A 21,604-nucleotide genomic window follows, 5' to 3' on the forward strand; every position below is an offset into this window, starting at 1 on the left:
TTATTACAGCGGTATTATGCGCCTTAAAAAAAAAACAAAACGATAAAATCGACAGACGGCTTCTGGATTGGTCGTATGTAGATATCGTTTCATGTTTTAGAAAGAATTCGGGAGAGATCCGAACAAATCGGATTTGCGTTCAATTTTCTAGACTTTCGGAAGCTTGCCGAATTTAGCCGAGCAAAACTTGACCCAAATACAAAGCTAGGAAACTCCTAAATCTCCTGCGCCTTAAAACTTAGACTTTGAAGATTTAAACCTTTACTGATTCGATATTCACGAAATCTTGATTTATGCTTTGTAGTAATGGTCGTTCAATAGACTCTGTCGAACTTTAGATTGGCCACCTCACTATGACAAATTAATCTCCCTCGAGAGCGAAACACAATTTATTTATTCAATTGTTAATTCACATAAATCTTTCTTACATTATAGTTCACATTTAGAGGAAACGAAGGGAATATATTATTAAAACTCGAGCGTCGTTCGGGCAGGAAGGAAAGAGTCGTGCAGGTGGATATCACGTGTCGTAGAAACGAGAGGCAGTAGCAAGGAAGGCTCCCCTCCCGCTCACATTTGTCACCTCTACTGCCGACATTAACGTCTTCTATCACCCGACGCGCTCGACCTAGCAAATATACTTAATTAAAATTACCACACGCCACCCTAGAGGTCTCGCATGTATGAACACGGAGCCGGAGATAAAAGCGTGACTCTGAACTGAGGTCGAGTGCGAAAAGTTACCCTTTGTAGCAGAAATGTCGTTTGTGACGCGACAATGCAGAAAATAAAAAATAAAAGTCACTAGTTCGTGTTGAGTAAATATGTAGGAGCTACTTTTTTCAATGTATCAGATAACTTGTTGTCAAAAGTCCTTCAATAGAGTACTGGGATAAATCATACTAATATTATAAATGCGAAAGTTTGGATAGATGTTTGGACGCAGTCTCTCCAGAACGACGGAACGGATCCGAATGAAATTTAATACAGACAAGATTACAGCTTGGAGTAACACATAGGTTACTCTTTATCCTTAATACCCGCAAAACTACGCTGGCTAATATTGACGTTTCTATATGAATCGATTGGCATTTCATATAACGTGGTTTTGTTTAATAAAAATGAGTTTATGTAATTATTTTAGTAGCAGTAAACCAACGATTTACAATATTACAAATTACCATCACTCAAAATAATAATTTGTCGACATATGCATCAATTAATTAGCCAACGTCATCTGCCAATTACGAGGTCGATGTTATTAATTTTCAATGGATCTGTGCCAAGAAACAGGTGTACTCGATGATTAATTGCCAAAACACATATTCAAATTAGTCATATTATTCGTAAATGATGACTCGTTGATATGCTGAGATAAAACTGAAGAATCCAGGATTCAAATCCCGGTCGACTAATAAAAAGTTAATAGATTTTTTTCTCTATAGAAATTCTCGGGAATAGTTCTGATTTTGGAAATTGTTGTATATAGTTACGTGCCTCGCCTGCGGCTGAACCCAGTCTGGTCATGTTTTAGTTGGCGTCTCATTGGATTATGAGAGTGTAGGAGTTGAAAATCGGCCATCACCATTAGATATATCATCATCATCTCAGTGATAATTATTCTATATTATTCCATTTAACGTTAACATCCGTTATAAGGTATTGTTATTGTAACTTGTATGGTGTTTATACATGTTCTGTGTTTCTTTTTACTTTTTTTATTACCTAAGCAATCCTCTTGTATAACATCGTTAACTGAATTTTATTTATAATAATATTTTGCCCGAAAAAAGTTATTTTTGTAGCCAAGTTACTCCTTATTACATCAGCTATGTGCCAGTGAAAGTCCCGTCAAAATCTGTCCAGCCGTTCCAGAGATTATTCAGAACAAACAGACAGACAGATAAAAATTTAAAAAGATGTTTTAGTATATATACCGTGTATACATACATATGCATGTAGTAAAAAGCGGTAATTGTAATATTACAAACAGAGACTCCAATTTTATATGTATAGATTTAATTGCACAATAAAAAAAATCTGTAATTTAAAGTTAAATGTATATTATTCTTTGTGTGAACTGTTCAATTAAACTCAGTTCATTAGACAGTCAGTATTGTTACATAAATGGTGCGCCACTCGACTCAACTGAGCCTCGGACCACGTCCGTCAGACGTCCGACTCTTTGAAAATACAACTCCTTAATTAACTACGAAACATCCTTGTATACATTTAAAACATTTATATGAGTATTATCATATCACTGGCAACGAATAGTTCTTCATTATATATTTTAGGTGTATATTATATTACCATAATTTATAATAAGTCTGGAGAGATTGTAAACTGTGAAAGGAGGTTTTAATAATTTACAATTAAACGATAGTCTTTTTTTTTTTTATTTTGGTTAGGTTAGAGTTTTTCTAATTTAAATTCTACCATAAATACTTAAATAGACTATTGAAGCCAGAAGTAAAGTCTCAGTTAGATACTTGTTACACCTGAATCAAAAGTACTTTCAAGTTGTGCTGTCTTGGTTCAGCAAATTTATTTACTAAGAACAAACTCTAAGCTCACAGTCGAATATAATCGTGAAAAGTATCTACGATAAAGTGATACGTGATCTTGACCGTAATGAAAATAACACTCACACACAACACAAAAACACTTCAAAATAGCGTATTACTGTAAGTCGGTTTTTTTATATCAAAAGGTGGCAAACGAGCAGGAGGCTCACCTGATGGAAAGTGACTACCACCGCCCATGGACATCTGCAACACCGGGCGGCTTGCAGGTGCGTTGCCGGCCTTTCAGGAAAGAGTACGCTCTTTTCTTGAAGGTGCCCAAGTCGTATCGGTTCAGAAAAACTACTGGTTCCACAGAGTGGTTGTGCGAGGCAGAAAATGTCTTACAAATCGCGCTGTTGTGGATTTTCGGATATCTAGGTGGTGCAGATGATATTTGGAATTTTGACGAGATGTCCGAAGGTAAAATTTAGCAGCCGGGATTAATCCGAACAATTCCTCGGAACATTCCCCGTGATACATTCTGTAGAAGATGCAGAGTGATCCAACATCTCTACGCAAAGCCAAAGGATCAAGTATATCGGAAAGGGCTTCATCGTCGATAATTCGAGCCGCTCTACGTTGGATACGGTCAAATGGAAGGAGCTGGTACTGGGGAGCACCCGCCCAGAGGTGAGAGCAGTATTCCATGTGAGGCCGAATTTGCGCCTTGTATAGTCTTAGACGATGGGCCGACGTGAAATACTCTCTTGCCTTGCTGAGAACACCGAGTTTTTTTGATGCCAATTTGGCTTTGCCTTCCATATGACCGGTTTTTAATGATTTACTCGTGAGATACGAATCGAGTTACAGAATAACACTTTTGATATATGTATTGTAAGACCATGAAACACATCAATAGCCTTGAAATAATAAAAGTTACTAGGAAATATACTAAAATCGCTCCATACTAGGATACATAAGCTAATATTTGGCTTGCAAACTTTTAATTGAGTACACAAATCGACGTTAATGTAACTAAAAATAAACCGTACACAAACCGGTTACAACATGTGCAAAGAATGTTTTATGTTTATTCTACACTAATAGTGTAAACGTACACTCTGAATAATAATGTATATTAATAGTGTAATAGTAGTAAGTATCTCTCTCGATTTAAATAAATATGAAACCATAAGGAACTGAGCATAAAGTCAATTATTAATCTTATAAATCATAATAGAATTATTCCTGACAAAAATAAACCACAATTAATATATGGAAATCAGAATTATATTACCATATAATATAGGATACTAATAAAATCTACTAATTTAATCGTATGAAGCTCTTAATTAGTTATACACCTTATGACTATTTAAACGCTGTTGTAACATAGGAACCATTTCCACGTTCACGAAAATTTTAACCGAAGGTAGGCTTATACCTATGCACATAAAATGTTTGTGGAGAAAACATCGTGAAGAAGCCAGCATGTGTCTAATGGTCTTTTATTTTATATAGGTTGGTGGATCGACAAATAGGCCCCCTAATGGTAAATGGTCACTACTTCCAATATTAGTTCTGTAAGTAATATTAATAATTATATATCAATCAACTAAGATTTTATGTCCCTTGTGCCTGTAGTTACTGTACTGTACTTGCTCACGCTTTAAATCAAAATACAACAGTACTAAGCATTGCTGTTTGGTGGTAAAATATAGGTAAACCATATATTAAGATAATAGATCTTAAGATTTTGTTAAAATAGCTCTCTTATTGGAATAAGGGTGCCTTACAACACTTTATTTTTTAATTTAAGTTTTTTCTTTTTATTATAATCTATTTTCAATAAGGAGATTTCAAATAACAACGACGAATTGTTTATTAAGAAAACGAATTTTAGATCGTAATTGTTTCTACATGTTAAGCCAATTAGTCAAATATTTAACAACTGTTTCAAAGGTTTTTTTTGAAGCTGATAATAAATGCGATTACAAAGAGACGCTTAAATGTTGCTATCCACTTTAACTAATAGGACAGCTCCCTACCGTAATAGTTTTACAGTGCGATAAAGAACTGCGATCAATTCGCGTGTACGAACTAAATAGATTAGCTCTTAAAACCGAACTTGTTTCTTACTAACTACCTTCCTGCTTTTACTCATTACAAATAAGTGACTTACTTAACTCACTGTTTCAGCTAAGATAAACTTATCTTTTCATTCTACAAGCATATATAGAAAATATATATTCTAACAACGTTACTAAATGTAACAACACTACCCTGTCTAAGAAAAAAGTCACTCTTGTCTCATGGAGATGGCTTGGAGCTTCTATGACTACTCAAATACAGACGAATATATGGCAGCTAAAATTTTATTTATATATTGGTGTGCGTGACAGCTACGATTGACATTACGCCAAACGTCATACTGCTTTACTCGTGTGCGTGTACTTAGTGACTAACTATTGGCCAATATTTGTTCGACGCGTTCTCAGCTTTGACAGTCTATCCAGGTATATAAATAATCAAATGATCGTAGATATATATACATATAAATATAAAATTTCATTAACACCTGCCGGTATCCTTACAAAGTTTCATACATTACCGAAAAATATATGAATTGCCGAAAGGCAAGAAATTCAGTAGTTACTCTTTTTCAAAATCTAAAAATAAAGTCATGATAGTTAAATACAATTATATATGTATGACTTATGTAATATATCCTGCCTGGAAGTCAACAAGCATTGCGAGCGAAGCCGAGCGGCTACACCTACTTCCTAATAAATATAAATAAATTTAATAATAAATTCAAAAATCACACTTTATTTAATAATTATAAGTTACACGCGTAAAGTAATAAAAAAATAAAATAAAGTAATACTTATGTTTTTATAACAATGGTAACAAATTAAAATACAGTCGCGTGTTTAGTTTTTATAAATATATAATACGTTGTACATGTTGTTAATCTAAGTAGCGATCGTTAACACTAGTACACAGATCTATTACCCTCGCTTAATGTGTTGACTCACGGTTAATTGGTTAATGTATTTGTCACATATACATATAATATAGGTTCCGCTTGTAAAAAGCCTTTCTAAATTTGGCTTTCATTTGTGAGCCAAGGTGATCCAGTGGTTAGAAAACCTGAGCAAGATCATTTAAATTTGTGTCGTGATCGGCGGTAATGGAAAACATCGTTAAGGAACCCACATGTATGTATGATCGAAGCGAAAGGAGATTTATTTTACTCCTTACAATTAATATTCTTTGAATAATACAAAATATACACCGTTTTTGAAGAAATTTGCTACACAGTATTAATGTGTTTATCAAAAATTAATACTGCGTATTTCTATAAGGCTTAAAAGTTGTTTGAACCAGTGTTATTTTAAATAAAAGGGTCGCATGATCTTACACCATATTGTTAGCGATACATTGACAAGGTAAAGAGTGAAACTGAGGAACGGGATTGACATTGCTAACTTTTTGCCCAAGACCAAAGTTTTTGCAGCCATATAATCAATGACAATAACCGCTTATCTGTTAAATGTATGCTAATTACATTACTTTTAAGTGTATTGTAAGTGATTCAACAACGTGGTAAGAATCACTTTTTTATCTCGCTGGAAATAATCGTATTGTGTTTCTCCCACATGAAGTGGGGGTATCTGAGACTCGTCAGTGCTCAAGACGATTAATGCACCCTAGTACACTAGAGTACCCACTAAAAAACTAGCGGTACCCTTCAGTCTCGGTGTCTTTTCGCTGGGGTGAGCGGCCTATATCAATTTAACTAAAACGTTCTTTATAACACTTTTAACTTTGTATTTTTAATAGAGTACCTACCGTTACGAACGATGCATGTTTGAAATGAATTTTAATAAGCATTTTTAAGAGATTAAACCCACCATTTTGTTGAAAATAAAATTTTTTCTCTTCATTGAGGTTACGTTAACGCTATATCAAAAAAAAATCAATTCAAACATACTATTTAAATATTGTATATAATTAACATTAGATTACACGATGTAATTTTGTGAATTAATTTGCTTTATGTAAAATTACGGCAAAAGTTATTTATGAAGAATTAATATTATAACAAGTAATTGATACGGATGGTTTAGTAGGTATAATATGTTATTTGAATTTAGTATTATTGATACCTTACTCCCTGTGAATGCCTAGAAATAGGGACAGGATAATCTACACGTTTCAAGAACAAAAAAGAGTTTTGTTATAGTTTGTCGTTATAATTAGTAACAAAGTAATTAAATTCAATTCTTATCAGAAAAACATGGCGAAACATGGCGTAAACACAATATATTAAAAGTATATATAGCTTTATTACAGCATGTTAACTGTAAAAGAGCTTGAATATTTTATATTCTAGTATTAAATGAAAGTAAAAAGGGATCTAAAATGTCGGCTTGTATGCGCAGGTTTTGAAACAACGAACGGGAGTTGCTACGCTGAGGTCCTGGCTAAAAATATAAGGTCGATGACACACCCACTAACACCCTTTATAAAAAATAAATATAACTATACGTTTAATATAATTTAAAATATAAACATTTAAATTAATTTACTTCATAAATATTTAATTTATAATAAAAAATATATTATTAATTTTTGTTCATCAACATATATATATATATATAGTACCTACATAACAGACGTTAACAATACTACGTAGAGTAAAATGCAAACAAATATTCGGACAAAATATTATAATTTTATTAAATTAGTCAGAAAAAATATAATAATTTAGTATCCTTAAAACGCGGACTTGTATCGAAATTGCCGTTTTAGGCCGAGGCCGAGGCCGAGGCCGGGCAGGATCATCTGACGTCGCCCGTTACGTCACAACCGCGCCCCCGCCCCGCCCGCACGTGCGTCACTGCCTCCCTTCACGCAAATTGTTCGCCAAAAACAACATCGATTTAATACTCCACCAATGAATGTAAGCTAAATTTATTTTTGCATGCCAACCGAACTCTATGGTCTTTATAAAAAAACACTGATTTGTTTATTATCATCTGACAGACGGAAACGGCTGTTTCATTTGGCATCCTATTCCGTTGTTTACAGGTAAACTTTAAAACTAGATCTTTAAAGTAAATATTATAACGATATATCTTCGATTTGATTTGTACAAAATGTCGTCAATACGTAAGTTCGCACGTATTCGTTCACCAATAACTTTTAACTACTAAGACAAACTTTTTAAACTGAATGGTGCTCATAACGATTTAACGAGCTATGTACTACACAATTGAATAAAGAGTCTACATTATTTTGTCACACTATAATTAACCTTTTTTTTTTAATAATTAATTAAAAAAACTCATGGGTATATATAAAAAAATATATAAATTAAGAGTAATTAATTATTAACCCAATTATCGAAAGTTTTATTATATTAAATTGCTATGTGTATCTACAAATATTTTTAGTAAATAAAATATAAAAACATGTTATAATAATGTACAATCGTGATTAAAATCTGTAGTATGTCATAGTGAGCTCGTTAATATAACTTTTTAAATCTCTTCTTTGCCATCATAAAGATGGCCTCTATGACGTAATCAATAGATATCGCAACTCAGCACTATCTCTTCTTAAGCCGTCTCGATGAGCTTCAATGAGTGCTTTACACTCTAGGCTTCGTGTTATTATTATAATTTATCTAATCGACACCAATAATTTATACTACGCTAACTCGAAAGTGTGCGTACACTCCGCTAATAATTGTTGGCGTAATATAAATCGATAGATTTAAAAAATTGCCTTTAGTTAGCGTTGTATAAATTTGTAATTTCGTTAATTTTGTATATTTCTTCACGATTTTATTAATACATATAAAATAACATTATAACATTTAAGCAACTTGGCACAAAAAAGACGATTTCAAAATTCGAGTTAGCGTAGTATAAATTGTAGGTGTCGTAATACAAAAATATTATATCGTTAAATTAAAATAAAATCTAGTTAAGTCTTGTAAATATCATTTGACGTTTTGCTTAAAATAGATCAGGTATTCTGAGAACTAATGATTTCACGTCAACAGGCTGCGTACAGAGCGACAAGCTTTGAGGCGACCGGAAATTTACACAGATTCCAATTATTCTAGAAAATGGCGACACAGCAATTTTAAATTTTATACATTATTAAAAATAAACTGTTGTCGTTGCGTTGTTAATGTGATTTGTTGGAAATCATCAGAAAGTAGTGTAAAAAAAAATATTTTTGCACCAAGAAATAAACGGTAGTCTATGACGGTTTTGTGTTGAGTTTCAGAGCCAGTTAAGTCCTATCAAGATGGTTGACAATTGATTTTACTGTGAGGTAGCCGAATCGGAAACTATAATTAAACTAAAATATATTAATATAAATTATCAGAAAACTTAAGAGTTTTCATACCGTATTATTAGTAACCCGCGCAGGTTTCCTAAATGAGATTGTCAGCTAAATATTTATCAGTGACTTAAAGCAAACATACCGTGAATATTTATAGCTAAGACAGGATGACGTCTGTCGGTACAGATAGTTTATATATACATAATTAATTAATTAACAGTTAATAAGTTCAAAATATCAAAATTAATTTCAATTATCGTATATAAGCACCATTTGCAATTATTTTATTAATTTATATTCATCTATTTGTATTGTATTTAAGGTTCTTTATTTTTCAAATACAATGATAATGTTGGAAGCATTTAAGTGTGTCAATTTAACTGCAAAATCTTGACTCAGTACAAAATGCGCTTTGAAAATGTTTTTATCCGTCGCTTTTGTACGTTAATAAGCTATGGAAAGGCAAATGTTCGTCAGATTGACTTCTTTCGCATTGCTTTATCTTCAAAATGAAAATTCGATCTAAATTGAGCCGAAAGCTGGTTGGAACGGGTTCTGTGCTCATATTTGCTCACGTCCGTGCCGCACTGTGAATGTATGGGATACGGGCCAAGTTATATCACTCAGGATTCTAAAGGAAAACGTGAGTACTTTTCTTTAAGTATTTCCTTTAATGTTTGATTTGTTACAAAGTCATTTTAATGTATTTTAAATATATACTCTTAGTAAAATGATAAAAATAAGAGTTTTCTTCGTTTGTTTATCTTGAAATCACGCACTAAGCACTAATCCGATGGAAGTAGCCGTTTCATCATTATAATTTGTAGTTGCGGATTGATCATTGATTCAATATTATCCTCATAAGTTTGCTTGGTACAAGATGACCCAATGTATGGAACAAATAAATCTAAATCGAAGGTCGAGAGTTATCAAATACCAGCAATCTCCGCTGAATTTTCATGAAATAATCGGTCAAACCGAAAAATACCAGCATATCGTAACCAGGCAGATCACAATTGGCCCAATTCAACGATTGACCTACAACATATTATATACCAATCAGCATAAGTGTACGAGTAACATGTGGAACAAATTCCAAACCTCATTTTTAAGAAGAGTTACATGTTAATGTAATGTTTTTGAATATACAGGCACTATTATGAAAAGTTAATTTAGATAAGTTATTAAAATAATAATAACAAAACATGAACAAGAATAACATGATATATTTATGGCTCGCATGTTATATTTAATACTAGCTGAACCTGCGGCTTTACCCGCGCGAAATTTGTAAAATACAAATCTCCGAAACCCCGTTTTAACCAACTTAGGGGTGGAGTGTTGTAAAGTCCGTTCTTAGTGGACGTCTACACCATATAAGAAACCTACCTGCCAAATTTCAAGTTTATAGGTATTATAGTTTCTGAGTCGAAATCGAAAAACGAAATCGAGATTAATCAGTGAGTGATATTTCGCTTTTATACATATAGATTACGTAAGAGAACTTGGCGTATTAATAGTTGGAAAAAATATGTCCGACATTTCGTACGTACGAACTAAATGATGGCAACACTTAGATTTTTGTTGAACGTCGTTAATCATTATAAACTCATCGTTTTTAAACCATGAAACGTATTTCTTAAGAATAAAATACATGATACGTATTTCCTATGTCATTCGTATCAAAGTACAACGAAATCGACGCGAAATATTTTCAACAAGAAACTCGTATGGGTTTCCGAACCTACATAATATATTCCACGTGCTTTGACATCGGATCAAAACGATAGGCTGAGGGAATTCAACATTGTAACAACAGTCCCATATCTTCGTTTCACATCGATTTAATCCCTAACGTTTCAAAGCACATGTTACACAAGTGTACACGGTGCTTTATTTTTATGTTGTCTTTACAAACATTCTTCTTTGTTCTGAATAAAATAGGTGCATTATGCACGCTTTCGCTTCGTTGTGTAAACTACGAGTTGCGGAAAAGAAAAATCTTAAATTCTGGTACTCTGAATATATTTTTATGGTAACATCATTGCAGATGCTCCCGCTGTGTTTCTTGTTACAGTATATCGTGATAAGTATTTCCAGATATTTCGTATGCGTCCGATTGTTTTCTAGAAAATTATATGTCTAACGAGTTTGTTTACGATTACAAATACTGTATTTTATTAGATCTGAGCTCACTTTTAAATATTTGAGTTTAGATTAAAAAAAAAAACAACAGTTTTTATTTCTACTGATGTATTTTTAAAATACGATTAGATTTTGATGTTTTTTACTCAAAGCAATTCGAGTTCGTGACATATAAGTAAGTGAGTAATTTCAGGCGGAGAGTCACAGGAAACAAGGAGCGCTTATTATTGGTAAAAGCTACGAGTATGTTTAAACACGCAACAAACTCTGATAAACTTCATGAAAAGTAATAGCGACGTATATAATAGAAATTATGTTTAATTTCCTGCTTTTGATTGAAGCCCTTACCGTTTTTCCACACAAAACAACTTCCGTAGCAATATTTACGTTATAAAAAGAGAGCCGAGGTTAGAAAACGTGATTCTCAGGCCAATGTTGCGGGTTCAAACCCAGGCAAGCACCACTGAACCTTCACGTGCCTAATTTTCTGATTAGTTACGTCTCGTTTTTGTCAACTGTGTCAGTAATATCCTCATATATATATTACGTGTATGTATAGCAGCGTGGTTGGCGTGATCCAAGCATTCTCCTTAAAAGGAGGGAGGCCTTAGCCTAACAGTGAAACATATACAGGCTGATATTTTCCTTTCTGTTTATAAAAATAGTAATATAATAGAAGAATGAATCTTCGAATATAAGACGTATAAATATACGTCTATACATATCGTCTATACTTATGTACATAAGTCAATGATGTGTTTATGTATGTATGTATATCTTAATTGATAAAAGAGTCTGCCAGGTCACTATAATAATAGCGCCAAACAACTTTCGCTTTTATATGTTGTTTACGAGTTTGTAAAATTTTAATGGATCATAAAAATTTATACATAAGCAACGTAAATCTTGTTAAAAATTAAAACCGTTTCAAAGATAAAATTTTAGGTTATAAAAAATGCACTAAATAATTAAAAAATAACTGAATTGCATTTTTATTCATTGAAATCGGTGCCAAGACCAAAGAATTCTCAATGATGTGTCACTTAGCAATTTTATTTATGAACAAAATATAATCATAATGAAGTGATCACAAATTATATTTTTAAATGATAACGATGTCAGCTTACGAGGTGTTAACATCATAAACTTTCTTCTGAAAAACGATAAATATTGTCAGAATATAATATCTGGGACTGCCTAGTCACGTGAAACCAGACACCTCAAAAGAAACTTTGAATAATTTAAATCGATCTAGTTGTACACTAACTGGTAAACTAACATTAAAAAAAACATAGTCTAGCATTACGAAGCTCATTTGTTTTTCTTTATTTAACGTTTTAGTGCGAGATACGGCTTAACAAAAACATACTCTCATCTGTTACTAGATAATGTCAAAAATTATAATTATGTTAGATGTGTTGGTTGGTACACTGTTGGTATGCAAACCATATTTTTCAAATTCCTCTTGTTACGTTCTCGATTTTCATAAACAAGAATTCAGGGAAGTTGATAAAAAAATGAATTAAAATTAAAAGTCTAGTTATCAGATTTAGCTTGACAAGATATGTGCTATTTATTATTTATCGATCAAGAAATTATCAAACATATAATATTTGTAATTATCATATAAAAATAAGACGATATTTTAAGCTGTATTTTAGATTATTGTCATTTTAAGTTTTTCCGTACCCACTGCGATCCTTTCTTTTCTTTATTATTATTTATACTATTTTTTATTTAGATATAACGGTTGAAATGAATATGTAAACTACTCTTTATTGATGTATGCAATGAACAAAAAATATTTATTTATTGTAATCAAATTCATTATCATAATAAAAATAGTGCAATAAAGAGCGACAGCCGAGACTTGTGTGGTTAGAACGCGTGCATCTTAACCGATGATTTCGGATTCAAACCCAGGCCACCACTGAATTTTCATGTGCTTAATTTGTGTTTATAATTCATCTCGTGATCGGCTGTGAAGGAAAACATCGTGAGGAAACCTGCATGTGTCTAATTACAACGAAATTCTGACTCATATGTATTCCACCAACCCGCATTGGAGCAGCGTGGTGAAATATGCTCCAAACCTTCTCCTCAAAGGGAAAGGAGGCCTTAGCCCAGCAGTGGGAAATTTACAGGCTGCTAATGTATGTATGTATAAAAAGAGAGACAAAAAATGAATAAATAAAATGATATCAGTTAATGTTTATTACATAATTTAATAATCAATATCAAGAGCGAATGTTTTATATCGATTTTAACGTGAACTGTTGATTTCTCGGTCGTCAATGTTCGCAATCGCATCCATGACCGAATTGCCGGCATTTACCAGCGATTAAATTGTCGACACGATGTCATATACTTCAACGATATCAGTGTGACAGTACGAGCGATTGGAAAACTGTTTATGAGGCATCTGTAAATTTTATTCTTTATTTGAAAATAATAATAATTCTTTCCTTTGTGTGAAAATTTAATGTAATAGTTATGTACTTTGACTAAAAATGATTTGGATGATATTTCTTGTATGAGGTACTTCATTATAATTTTCAGATTTTTTTTAAACGGAATATTTTTTACACACACTACAAGCAGTTCAAATATAAAGATAAAATGTACGTTCTATGTGATATTAACTTCACTACAAAAAAACAAATAACTAACGTACGCCTTTACCTTTACCGTACTCAGTAAATTACGAAATTTAAAAAAAAGCATAACATTTTTCGAATATTATTAATAACTGTAAATATCCTATTCCTTATTTCAATTAAGCATACTCAATGTTAATTGTAGCAATTAATCAAACGACAATATTGCTAAATGACGAACATTTGTTCTAGTTAGCACCAGGTGACTTCTCGGCAATCAATATTAGCAATCGAATTCTATCAAAATTACTGCAGTTTACCAACGATTAATGACGACAATTAAGCACAGCGGTCACTGCTACCTTCAGCTCCTAAGGTCGTTAGATCAATTCCCGTCTGAGTTAAATATATTGCACTTGTCTTCTGCGTATCCCAAGACTCTAAATTCTATACCGTACTAAGTGTAATCGATGCAATTAATAGCATTGACATACAAATTTGCTTAATGATTTTCAACCGTGACATCTCAAATGTCCAAAGCACAATCAACAAGCTCTATCTTGATTCCCGAGCTCTCACAGTGCCTACAAAATTACAAGCCTATGTTTCGGTCGAAATGAAAACGAATCCATTCTAAATAAATAACGCTCTGCAGGGTAAATTCTTGATTATAACTATACCGCAGCCATCTCTGTAAAACCATGTTTTATAAATATTAGCGGATTATAAAACCGATAGATAACTTTTATTTTTCGAAGAGGTTTATGAAGTATTTTTTACCTACTAAAAGGTCGAGTTTGGAATTTTAGTGTTGACGTCTATGCCTCTAAAACCTCGTAAAACCGTTGGTCCTGAGCCTGAACTCTTTGCGGTCATTTCGTATTTTCCATCCATTAGGATTATGTGAGTGGTGGAATACGAAGGTTAGTTTTCACACATTTATGCACTATAATGTAGAAGGTGACTATCATACTCGAAAATGGCTATCTGGGCCGAAATTAGAGAATATCACATCGTAGAAACAAATAATTGTAAAAAAAACACATATAATAATTGTGAATTATATCACTTGTATACTTCAGTGCTAAATAATGAGGAACTTGTCTTTGAAAGTTATTTTTGGCACTATCAGATATTGCTTCTATTTTTGTCAGATTTCTGTATTCCTTTTGGCGTAAAACCAGCTGTAAGACCTAAAGACCAATAAGAGCAATTAGGTGGCAACATCAAAGGCAAACAAATAGGTAATTTAGACTGCAATCTTACTTACTATAAACAAAGCATTATCAAAGTTGCTTGATTGTGGATGAGAGCGATACCGATGTAACGGATCCATCGGGTTAATTAGACTTGTGTATTTGTGTATTGAGGTTCAACTGAATAAGGTTTTATGTTTACGATTTCATGGTATAATTAATGTTTTACGCTTTGCTGAATAAAATAATATGACAAAACTATTAGGGTTATGTTTACCAGGAAACTATAAAAAAGTTTCAAACAATGAGCTTGGAGGATTTTGTTTGTACAACGTTAAGTGTTTTCATGCCAGCCTGTTAACTAGTATTAGACGTAAATAAGTCGATTTTATTGAAAAAATTCTGCTTAGTATTCAGAAAAATGAAAATTATTTTCTTCTAAGGAGGTTAAATAGGAGAAAATTAATAGTAGATTTTTGTATAATAAATCGTCATCGTCGTTCTGTTATTAATATGGTAATTGGTGTTGGAATGTCTGGTTTTAAATAAATTATCATCACATATTATACATCTCCTAAATTAATATAATAAAACCTCTCATTAATCACAGTTTTGAAATTAGTAGCAAGTTCTTAAAAACCTTATAACTTTCAAATAGTATAAAATAGTCGAATGGTTCCTGAAATGCTGTCGATGACGAATCCCATCGAATTATAGGACAATAAATGAAAACTCAGTAAACATAGTGATTACATTTAACAAACCAAATATTATTGCAATTTTCATAACAAGAGTTACAATAATTCTCCTACAGTTTATTATAAAATTAAAATAATATGACTAAATACAAATGTATGTCGTAAAAGTTATATCGAGATGTTATAGATTGTAATCGTTAATAAGACGTAATAACTGCTCGTGACATATGTAAACAGTGACAAAATTAATATAATTAACATCCGCGAAGGCCACGGCAAATGTCGCGACGGTTGGAGTGACGCCAGAGTATTAATAGAGAACTTTAATATTAATGTGATACATAAGACAAATGAGGAAGAGACACTGTTTACGTTATGTAAAACGAATACCATTGAAATTATTGAAGAGTTTATCTTCATAGTTCGAATTGTATTCGACAAGAGTTGATAAAACAAAAAAATAATATTATAAGTGATACATAAATATATTTTTTATATATATATATATAAGTAGGTGGACGAGCAAATGGGCCATCTTATGGTATACCACCAAGAACATATGCGAAATACCTATATATAGGACCTCTGAAACGATTGGTCCAATTGAATTAAAATTTTGCACACTTACTCCTTTTGTAGTGTAGACGTTAATTTTAACAGTCCATAGTCGCATTAGACATTTAGTTTATTTATGCAATAGTTAGTCACAGGGTTAGTCACAACCTGTGCACGCGGTGTACTCGTATAGCGTGAAGTCACCGCAATAATTAGAGTCTACAATTAAAGGCAAACATCCTGACAACCGTGCGCAAATGTGGCCGCTTTGGCGGTTTAAAGTAAGTAAACAGTATCGATATTATCTAGCCTTTAAAAGTGTCAAGCTAAGGCGAAAGCCGTGCAAGATGGGTAACGTGATTTGACGTAATTGGTTCTTTCGTTTAACTTCTTAGGCAGGCTACTGGTATCTCATATCAGCATCTTAGTTTAAATATTTTTGCAATGAAGTTCTTTAACATGAGCAGGGAGAAAAAGCGTTATGCTATCTCTAGGCGGCCTTCCTCTCTTTTTCTCTGTCTCTTTTTATTTATTATATACGGTTTAACAAAACTATATTTTAGTAAAAAAATCTTGGTATTTATATATTCTTAAACGTTGTAAATTTATTCTATTGGGTCTGTTATTTAATTATTAAAATTTAATTTCAACCGGATGTCCCACGACACTTAGCTGTTTTTTTTTAAGTTTATACATATATATCAAGTCATAAATCTGTGGTAAAATGTTAAAACTCTACTCCTTTACATGATGTTGAAGAGACCTAGAATTATTCTGCAAAAACAAACTCGAAACTCATTGCAGGTCACGATCGTGAAATGTCAGAAAGTGTTATACGACTGACTATAACAATTACAACGTATAAAGGATACACGCGTCGAAACAGCGTGTCACCGTAAGTCGGTTTTCAACATTTCACGAGTGAGATACAAAGGGAGTTTTTAAAGAATAGCGCGGTTGGTATGAGCGGAGAACATTCCTCATCCTGCATTTCTGTTAAATCTTAAATGTTTTTAAGTTTTTCATTTTAGTCAGAGTGAACAAGTTATTATGTTTCTTGTTATTAACAAAAACCTACTTTATTTATAAAACTAAAGTCGTTTAAATGATGATTGATGATTATGAAACAAATTCATTTTCCACAGGACAGAAACCAAAAATCAAAAGTACGAAATGGAATTAAACTTTAACACAGCACAACACTACAAACATTATGTTAAAGCTCTGTGCATGTGTGAAATATAAATAATATCAATAACTCTATATCTTATATAAGCGGTGTTCACAACAATTATTGAATGTATTATTTATCAAAAGAAATATATTTATTTTCGATTATTACTATATTTTCCTGTTTGATATTCGTACCAGCAGTTTCGAGGATATTCAATTAATTTGAAAGAATGTATGTATAAGAAATACCTAATAACCTAGTTAAGTTTTAAATCAAAGTTAATGTTAATATGTAAACTTAATAATATTATTACAAAAACTAAAATTAAGTTGCAAGTGTGCAAGGTTTTTAACTCAATCGGTTACGTTGAAGTTATTGAAAATTCGGTGAAATGATTAAGAGCATTGCTCTAGATTGATTAAATGATTAAAATGCTTTTTACGGAACCTCCTGTTCGAGGAGGTTCATCTGATGGAAAGTGACTACCACCGCCCATGGATATCTGCAATGCGAAGGCGCTTGCAAGTGCGTGGCCGAACTTTAAGGAATTAAATATAATTTAGATATCTAATACATATTTGATAAAAATTAAAAAGAAACATAAATATAACTTACCTTTATAACATCGTTGTATATTGTTCTGTCTTGTTCATATACACTGTGCTGCTCTGACCAATATCTATTCTCAAATATATATTTAATACCGCACTTATAAAAAATACACTTGTGTTAAGTTGATGAATATTCTGTGATATACTGGCGAGGCACTTGAACGACAATTACGTACGATTTAATAGCACTTGTTTAGCACTAATATTAATAATGTTTAAAGTCTTAATGCGATAAGTTTTCTGTTGACATCTACGCCCTTGAAGCATTCGGCATCTGTAACAAAAAAAAATGTTAAATGTGTAATTTTTATATGCTTTACTTGATCGTAACTAACAATGCGTGTACCAAATATATGAGGTCGATTCTAACCAACTACAAAAATCGTATCGATTGATGAGTTCGAATTTCGTCGAGCTGATCTAAATGATGAAACCAGGAAATGGATAGCAAAACTTTTAAATGACGCCTAACAAAACTCTTTATTATAGGTTGTTTTGTGGAGTATCTTTCATTGACTGACAAAAGCTAGATTTTAGTTGCCTTCACTATAATTTATATTATTTAGGTTTATAAGTTCCGAAGTATAAATATGATATATGACAATAACATAAATAACAAAGACCATGAACTTTTGAAACGTTATTAAAAACCGCTACGCCGCATGGCATGGAAAGAACCGATAATAATTCGCAAAAAGAAATCTAATTATAGCAGCGAGTGCTCACCCTCGAACCGAAATTTAACATTTTATACCCAGTATCCTGATTCTATTTATTTTTTCTTAATAGTATCGGAAATCAATAAGGATTCTCTATTTTAACGCTGAACACGCTCCCGTAAAGATGCGGACGTGACGATGGCAATTTCGTCTAAAATATATATATTGAAATCCACGATAATACCCTCGATACTCAGCAACAATTTTAAAATAAACAGTTTTCAATTTAAATTTACGAATCTCTAAAATAATGGTGATGGAGCAGACTGCATTTTGTGTAAAACAAACATCGTGGTCAAGCGCGACATAAAAGATACTTGCCCTGTGGCTTTGCCCGCATTAAACTTTTTTTATATGCTAGATGTCAATAGGATTAAAGTTGCTATTTTTGACGAAATATTGACTAAATACTACGTGGTCTTGCCGTGTAATAATTTAACTATTATAGTGAATTTGCGTTTTGAAGGTGTTTGATTACCGGACAAGCAGAGTGACAAAAATAAAAATAATAGTCGTTTTTCATGTAGTAAATCTTAAAAACACAGTTAATTTGTCAGGCCAGGATTATTTTCAAATAATTTCTGAAAATTGTGTGTTTTTAGCGGCTGAATAAAGTCGCCCAACTCAACCCTTGGGTATCGTAAGAGCCGCCGTCTAAGGGTTTTTTGGTGTTAAGCGCATTTGTAAACACCATCAGCACCTTAGAGCCTCATTGACCCTTATAATATGGCATCTCACCATAAGGTATCACGAATCCTACACACAAGCGAAACCAATCCCAAGGACGATTGCGTAAGGAAAAACAAGGAAAATCACTTTTTGAAAATGGTCAATACCATATATTTGTCTAAGCAACGTGCAGAATCTATAGTATATATTTTAATAAAATACGGTGTTATGTATTGGAATTCGTTTCATTGGGAAAATTTAAAAAATCCAAATATATATTATCAGGAAATTAATCTCAATTAAGAAAGTCTTAATAATAATTAACAATAGAAAATGAAGTTCAATCAACTACTTACTATAATCCTATATATATGTATGAATAATATTATAAAAGTTTTTTTCGACTTCTGCCTAATGGTGTATTTTTTCCTCAGTTGAGAAAGAGATAAATGTTTTAAACTCGAAATTAGCACAAGATACTTGCCCCTATTCTTCTATCTACTAGGCCATCTCGACTCCTTCCGTTGGAAACAAATATATCTTAGAACATCGTTAGTCACGCAGGGTGTCACGAACCCCAGGGGAAACGCGGGCAGGTATTTATAAGTGGGATGGCAATGTGTCTAAAATAATAAGAACCGTATTTGAAATTCAAATTTTTATCTTGTCAAATAGTATATACTAAAAAAAAAAAATTACTGTAACTAAATTTTGTTTCTGACTATCAGTAACCGCGACTTCGTACGCGTTTGAATTAAACAAAAAGTTATTGTTGTAGCCTAAGTTACTCCTTATTACATCAGCTACCAGTGAAAGTCCCGTCAAAATTGGTCCAGCCGTTCAAGACATTAACCGGAACAAACAGACAGACAGACAAAAATTAAAAAAAAAATGTTAGTAAAAAGCGGTTATTTTAATATTACAAACAGATACTCCAATTTTATTATATTTATAGAAGATATGTGATGGGTATGACCGGTCATATAGAAATTACATAGATAGAGTTTCTCTTTCTGGCCTTAAAAAAATTCTTCAATTCGTTAACCAATTGTAGGATTGTTACTAAAATTAGGTCATATACTCTTTTTAGTGAGACTATTCCATCAAGTATATTATGATATACCATAATATACTTAAGTCAAAAATAAGGAAATGAAAAAAATATATTTACATATATATAAAATGAAAATGAATTAGCATTTTGTCTAACTTCTTAAGACAGATATCTGTCTAAATTATTCCCTATTGGAAGGAATCTCTTCATTTTATATTTAGTATACTAATAGTTGTATCTATCTTGTTTCTGGTACGGTTAATATGTAAAGATGATACACTGGAAAAGTGTGAACTAATGAGTTACATTTAATACAATTCTGTAAATTGCTGGTTATCAAAATGCCTAAACTATAACGAGTTTTACCGAAAAAAAAGTTTTCGTAAAACTAAATAATGTAATGTAAAAAAGCTTACATGGCTGACGCTGACTAATTTTAAGGAGATACGTCAAAACAATAAAAAATTGCAGGTCTCTATTTTCTAAGGTATATTCGTAGTAAAAATTTTATTTTTATCGAGATAAATATCTCAGTTACCTTGGACATTTGTTATAGATTAAGAATGAATATATGAATTTAAAGGACGTCATTGTTTCCAAATGATGTGCAACGAAAAAATCGTTCACTGCAAAACGGGACGCTCGAATAAATTTGCCGTAGACACATTTTGATCTATGTTTGAAAATAAAAATATTATTCGCATTTCATACTAACGTTACCAAATAAATGTACCTATTCGATATTTTCTAGCTAAACACATTTCTTATTTGCTATATTAATAAATTGCACCTATGCGAAGCCAAGAACTTATTATTGTAATAAATCAAAATTAAAAATAGCACCTTTATAAATCATGACCACGAGGAATGGTGACAAAAATACTAGCAGCATTTCCACATTGTATCGCAAAATGCGACTCTCATGGCGAAAAATAAACCTTCTGTCATTGGACCCAACAAGGCAGGATATAATATGATTTAGAACTCCTAATTTCACAAATATATATATATATATATATAAATTGTTGTATAATAAATGTTATTGTTAATTGCAAATTTATTGTTACTTTCATAAGTCAAAACTGTACAAAGGGGTTATAGTTAAAATAAATTTATACTATAAATATCTTATCACAGTTATTGTTTATTTTTTAAGTTTTATTTCCGCGTTACGCGCTTTCTGTATTAAGCCATCGGAAACGTTTAGTTTGGAATCACGTTCACATAATAAAAATATTTGTATAAAGATATTTATTAAAAGATTTTGAAATTATTTCGTGCTCTTTACAAACATACCGCATAAAAGTAACCAA

The 21,604-nt window shown here is 32.0% G+C and overlaps 1 protein-coding gene across 1 annotated transcript in view; it reads right to left on the reverse strand.

Moving 5' to 3' along the window:
* The window catches only part of LOC125077108 (protein anon-37Cs-like), a 104,185-nt gene that overhangs the window by 71,545 nt on the left and 11,036 nt on the right, over positions 1-21,604 (reverse strand). Inside the window, 1 exon segment of the mRNA XM_047688913.1 lies at positions 17,854-18,123. The gene's annotated coding sequence lies outside the window, so the exon portion shown is untranslated.

The sequence above is a fragment of the Vanessa atalanta genome, chromosome 3 (genome assembly GCF_905147765.1).
Source record: "Vanessa atalanta chromosome 3, ilVanAtal1.2, whole genome shotgun sequence".
Lineage (NCBI taxonomy): Eukaryota > Metazoa > Arthropoda > Insecta > Lepidoptera > Nymphalidae > Vanessa > Vanessa atalanta.